This window comes from Bactrocera tryoni, chromosome 4 (genome assembly GCF_016617805.1).
Source record: "Bactrocera tryoni isolate S06 chromosome 4, CSIRO_BtryS06_freeze2, whole genome shotgun sequence".
Lineage (NCBI taxonomy): Eukaryota > Metazoa > Arthropoda > Insecta > Diptera > Tephritidae > Bactrocera > Bactrocera tryoni.
The window spans coordinates 65,167,623-65,173,622 of record NC_052502.1 but is presented as its reverse complement, the minus strand read 5'-3'; positions in this window follow the sequence as shown (position 1 = coordinate 65,173,622).

The window sequence follows — 6,000 nt, the reverse complement described above, 5'->3', positions numbered from 1 at the left end:
CTCACAGAGAACGCTAATTCAACTGTAAATCACTTGAAAGCTTCCAGAAGTTCTCAAAAATCAAACAGCCGTTCGTAGGCTTGAAGCATGTATGAGCTCCGATTAACAAAATACAAATATCAAATGATGTAAACTTCAAATATTTCAGTGTATAACTGTATATTGCAAACTTTTGTTAGATTAAAAATAAGAAGTTGGTGGCTCAAAAAACTAGGAAGACAGCTTAAGCATTCCAATACCCGCGATAAAACTGATGCTAGCCCGACTTGAAACATAGTTTTGTTTTTCAAAAGCTTTTTTGATTGGATTTGTTGTTGTAAAAATTTCTACATACGCGAGTCTATATACATATAAAGTTTTAACAACTCAAAGTCCAGTTCTTCTCTTGCAGAATTGATTTTTTTGCACATGGAGATTTCTTTGTACACATTTCCAAGAACAATATTAGAAGTTGGACTCTAACTAAATACAACGAAGCAATTTGAGTAATGGAACAGAGGTCAATGACATTTGGAATATTTTAGATATTGATTCCACGCTCGACTGACATTTCCATTGTTTGCGAAAAAAGGTACATACGCTCCGGCACACTTACTTATAGTTAAAACTTCTGCCTCAAAGATACTTGCAAACATCTCATAGCAAATGTTTGCTACCACTGGATGGTGCTGGCTGGGCAATGATCTGGCCGACGAACTACTCCGCTCTGAGGGAGCGTTCGGGATGATGCCACACGAAACAAATTCCGCCTACTTGTTGCGCTCTATACAGGGCACTGCAGGGCCAGGAAGCACTTGTCCCACATGGGCATAGTCGCTTGCGCAAATTGCCGTGTTGCCATGCAACAGTAAACTCCAGAACACCTTATTCTAGAATGCCCAGTGTTTTGTAGAAGCAGGGTCAAGGAACTAGGTTCCAACTAAGTGGATAGGGATCGCAGTGTAATCCTTAACTCTCTTTAGACCCGAACTTTATCGATGAACTACACATGTGCTGTTGATTGCTGTGGAAGTTCTTATGACTCAGTCACTGTCAGTGTTTGAGCTCCTGAGGCTCAGATCTAGTAAATTCGACATAAGGCGGTGAAGTGTTTGGAAATCCAAAGAAATCATTGTCGAATGTAATTTATATTTAGTATATTACTAGCACCTGGTTCTGTATGTGAGCTCGTTTGGAGCGCATATTGGTTATCAAAGCCTTGCTCGATTGTGAGAATTCCTTCACTGTTCACTGCGCGCTTGCGTTTTATTTATGCCCTTTGTCCTTATATCTTTTGTGTTCACTTTGCGCCAACTTATTAAAGCTCTATTCGCTAGATGTTGCATTCATCTGTCAGCGCCAGAGCTGGTGAAATATTTCAGCGATTTTTTTTTTAAATAAAAGCTGAATTTATACGAAGCTGTCTCCGGCGATTTCAATTTAAGTTTTATTACAGTTTTTTCGCTACTTTTTTATTATACCCTGAACGGGGTATATTAAGTTTGCGACAAAGTTTGGAACACACAGAAGGCCAAGATGACAGTCACACACCCTGAGTCGATTTTTGCGATATCGATCTCCAAGAAGCTGATGTTTTGTCGGAACCGCCGACATCGGACTACTACAGCTTATAGCTGCCATGCAAACTGAACTATCCAAATCAAGTCCTTTTATGGGAAACTCTATTATTTGTTAAGGTACATTCACGAAATTTGGCACAGATTATTTTCCAAGGCATCGCTATAATCCACGAAGAAATAAGTAGTTCATATGGGACCAATACAATATATAGCTGACATACAAACTGAACGATCAAACTCAAGTTCTTGTATGGAAAGTTTTTATATGTAATGGCTATTAAAACTTCGGTGCAACTATTATATAATTATACCCTGAACAGGGTATATTAAGTTTGTCACGAAGTTTGTAACACCCAGAAGGAATCGTCGGAGACCCTATAAAGTATATATATAAATGATCAGTATGTCGAGCTGAGTCGATTTAGCCATGTCCGTCTGTCTGTCTGTCTGTCTGTATATATACGAACTAGTCCCTCAGTTTTTAAGATATCGTGAAATTTTGCAAACGTCATTTTCTCTTCAAGAAGCTGCTCATTTGTCGGAACGGCCGATATCGGACCATTATAACATATAGCTGCCATATAAACTGAACAATCGGAATCAAGTTCTTGTATGGAAAACTTTCACATTTGACAACGTATCTTCACGAAATTTGGTATAAATTATTTTCTAAGGCACCAATGTAATCTGTGAAGAGTATATTAGCTTCGGTGCAGCCGAAGTTAACGTTTTTTCTTGTTTTTTTTTTTATATTTGTATAATATTTTTTGTTGCGTCTGCTGCTGGTCAAGTGGCACCAACACTAGCGTGCCATGACGAATGCATGCAACATCCACAACTACTACTCCACACCCATTGTAGCAAATATATACATATGCCATAAACTTGCCTGCTACCTTCTCGTACTCGTATAAATGTATGGTTATGTGTCTGTTTGGGTCCGTTGATTCTTTTGAACTTCGCTTTGCTTTAATGTGTTGCAATTTTTGTACAATGACTTTTTTGGGTAAAAGCTTTATGCTGCTCCCTGTGTGCCTCTCTTTATACATATGTTTGTGTGTGTTCGATGTTGCGGCGAAAGAAACACTTAATATTATGCAAGTGCTGCTTTTAGGGTTCTTGCCCCCGGCACAACTCAGCTGCGCTTTTCGAATGCAAGCTCTTTCTACACTCACATATAGACATGTGGTTCAATGAACCCTCGATACCTGGTGACTCTGCCTGCCGTTCACCTCTATTGCTTAATGCTTTATTGTCTTTTCGGTGTCAGTTAGGATTTTGCTACATGGGTATGCCTTAATTTTAAGGTGCATTAGCGATTGCTTTCTTGGCTTGAAAGTTGAATTGATGCAAAAGTTTCTTCTTTAGGTACTTTAGGGTGGTACTAAAAGATTAAATAATTAATTTTGAGCAGTCTCTCCAACAGAAGTGGTAGGACCCACATTTAAATTTGAGAACAGCGGCTCAAGTGTCCATTATGCCGCATTTGGACTAAAAATGCTAAATTTTTCGGGGAATACCCAAGTTAATTGGCTCTATCTTTAGTCTTAAATATATGTATTGGGTTGTTCATTGGAAATGGTTATGGTTAAACCAGCTTGGCCTAAGTATCTTAAGCTGCCATGCGTAAAAAAAATTAAATCTTCGCACTTTAGAACCACCCTAGGACATGTGGAATTACATGTATACAAATTAATTTTTGAAGTGCCAATAAAATATAATTCCAATTTAGTTTTTTACGCTTGACGAATTTTGTAATAATTTTTATTTCAATACGAAACTCTGAACGAAGCAGTATTAAAAGTGTATTAAAGAGTCATCGTGAAAGCTATAATTTAATTTTAAAGTTCACGTTATTAAGTTTGCAAATATAAGCTTTCACAAAATTCACTCTCTTAAAAAACTCAGATAAAATTTTTCTCTGCACGAAAATCAAGTCTTTTGTGAAACTCAAAAACTCAGTTTGAGAGCCAAAATGCTTTAAATTAGCTATTTACTCTTAAAGACTGAATTTTATTAATTTTTAGGGCTAAAAGCAATCTGCTCCATGTTCACATAGACGGAGCACCATTGGTTTCACAAATATATGTATTTAGTGAAGGAGAGAGCGTGAAAGTTGGGGGCAATTCCTCTCAAGCCTAGAGTTCTCAGGCGGATTCAGCGCATTTTTGCAGATTTTTTTCTCCAAAAATTCATTACAATTATCGTCAAGCGCCGATTTTCTCTCTGCGGCCATGAGTAAATGAGAAACTGAGAACTAGCAGTTCAAGTTCAGATTATATACCTCATGTGCTTCTCTCTTAAGAATCTCTAAAGCGAATATATGAAAATAAGCTGGATAAAATAACTTTGAAAAGTTTGTTTTGTAAGTTATCGACCTTGTTTTAAAGACCGCTGAAGACCTTGTGAAGACCAGACCGCTGTTATGCCAAAAAACTGATAAATTTCTGATACAAGGAAGTATATCTACAAAACTTCTTGAACTCAACACACATTAATTAATTAATTTGAGCAGGAGATTGAATTTGATTCAATACTGCTACACTGAATGCCTGATTGTGTGAGATCCAAGGTGCTTGCGCGTTAATATCCAGTCTTATTTTTAACCAAAAAAAAAAAGATCAACAGACAGGGAAAGATGAGCCTTCTGAAAAAGAGGGGCACATTATATTTGCTTGCAATTCAACTCGAGGCAGTGTAATGTATGTACTTTTGACTCTACTTTGGTTGTAAAATCCCGAAAAAATCAGTATTCAGCAGTAATTTCTTCATTAAATCTGTATAACTTACAGTTTAACCCAAAATGTTGACTTACTTTGCCATTAAAATCACTCACAGTTACTTCTCATTTAATGTTGAGGTAGAGAGATAGAAATTAACTTCTTCTTTTCTACATCTTATTAACACCGTTAAATAGATCACGACCTCAGTCTCTATAGCCAGCTGGTCGTCTCGTTCGAAGCTGCGATAATTATGAAACACAACTGATTATTTTAATTTGATTTTATACCCTGAACGTGTTGTATTAAGTTTGTCACGAAGTTCCTAACATTCAGAAGGAAACGTCGGAGACCCAATACCATATACAGTGTGACTAAAAAGTACCCGGAAATTCTGATTTAAATGCTCCGGGCAAATTAGATGTATTTTACAAAGTCGGTAGGTCTGTCCTTAATCTTAATTGGAGGATGGAGTCATGTATAGAAGTTCACGCAAGTGAGTGAAGTTCTCTGATCGCCATTCACTTGGGAGTGGCCAGAAACGGTTCTTTTACACATGACTCAAGCAGCTCACAACTGCCAGTCTTTGACCAAATATCCTCTGGCCTAAGAACATTCGTTCGAAGGAGAGCTAAAGTGAGAAGGCGAAACATCCCCCACATAGGGTTGTGCGCTGGGTTTGGGACCCGCCACATAAAAAACACCCCCAATGAAAAGGAACAACAGGCCTCGGATGAGAGACCCCCCATTTGATGACGACCTGTCCTTAATCACTATATCAAATATGAGCGCGATCTTAAATCAGCAGTGCGCTGCGATTTTTGTAAGGAAACAAAGAATTTATATGAAATTTTTTCTAATTGATTTTTACGGAATCGTTGCGAATGTTGAAAAAGGCTTACGGTGATTCAGTTTTACCAAAAACACAAGCCTAAGAGTGGTACAAAGTTTTCAAAGATGGTCGAGAGATGGTTGAAGATATACCTCGTTCTGGACGTCCTTCGACATCTTCCACTGATGAAAATATTAAAACAAAGTGAGGGATATGGTGCTTAAAAATCATCAGGCAAGTGTATGAAACGCGTTCTTGCTCGACACATCCCCATAAAGCTACTTATATTAAAACAAAAAATACCGTAAACAGTTCTCTTGATATTGCGAATACCGATCCCACATTCATGGAGAGCATTATGAGTTTGATATGCAAACAAGGCAACAATAATTGGAATGGAATGAAAAAAACGAGCCGAAATAAAAGAAAAATGAACTGCCGTCGAAAACTCCCGATTATGGAAGCACAATTCATGGATTTTACTCGATGATAATGCACCATCGCGTCGAGTCATAATTGTGACTGAATTTAAAGCCAAAAACGTAATAAATACCATCGATCAAACACCGTATTCACCAGATGAAATTGCCGCCCCATGGAACCAATTTCCAGTCGATCGAAGAGATGAAACAAAATTTGCTGAAGGAGCTGAAGACCATCCCAAAAAGTGCTTATGAAGGGTGTTTCGAGGACTGGAAAAATCGTCTGCATAAGTGTATAACATCTGATAGGGATTACTTTGAAGGCGACAGAATAAATATTGATGAATAATTAAATATTTAGCGTTTTATTTACAGTGTACATGTATGTATGCAATTGTAAAGGAAAGTAAGTTGTAACGATGAATTGTTTACGCTCAAATAAGCAATGAATTATTTATTATTTTTAT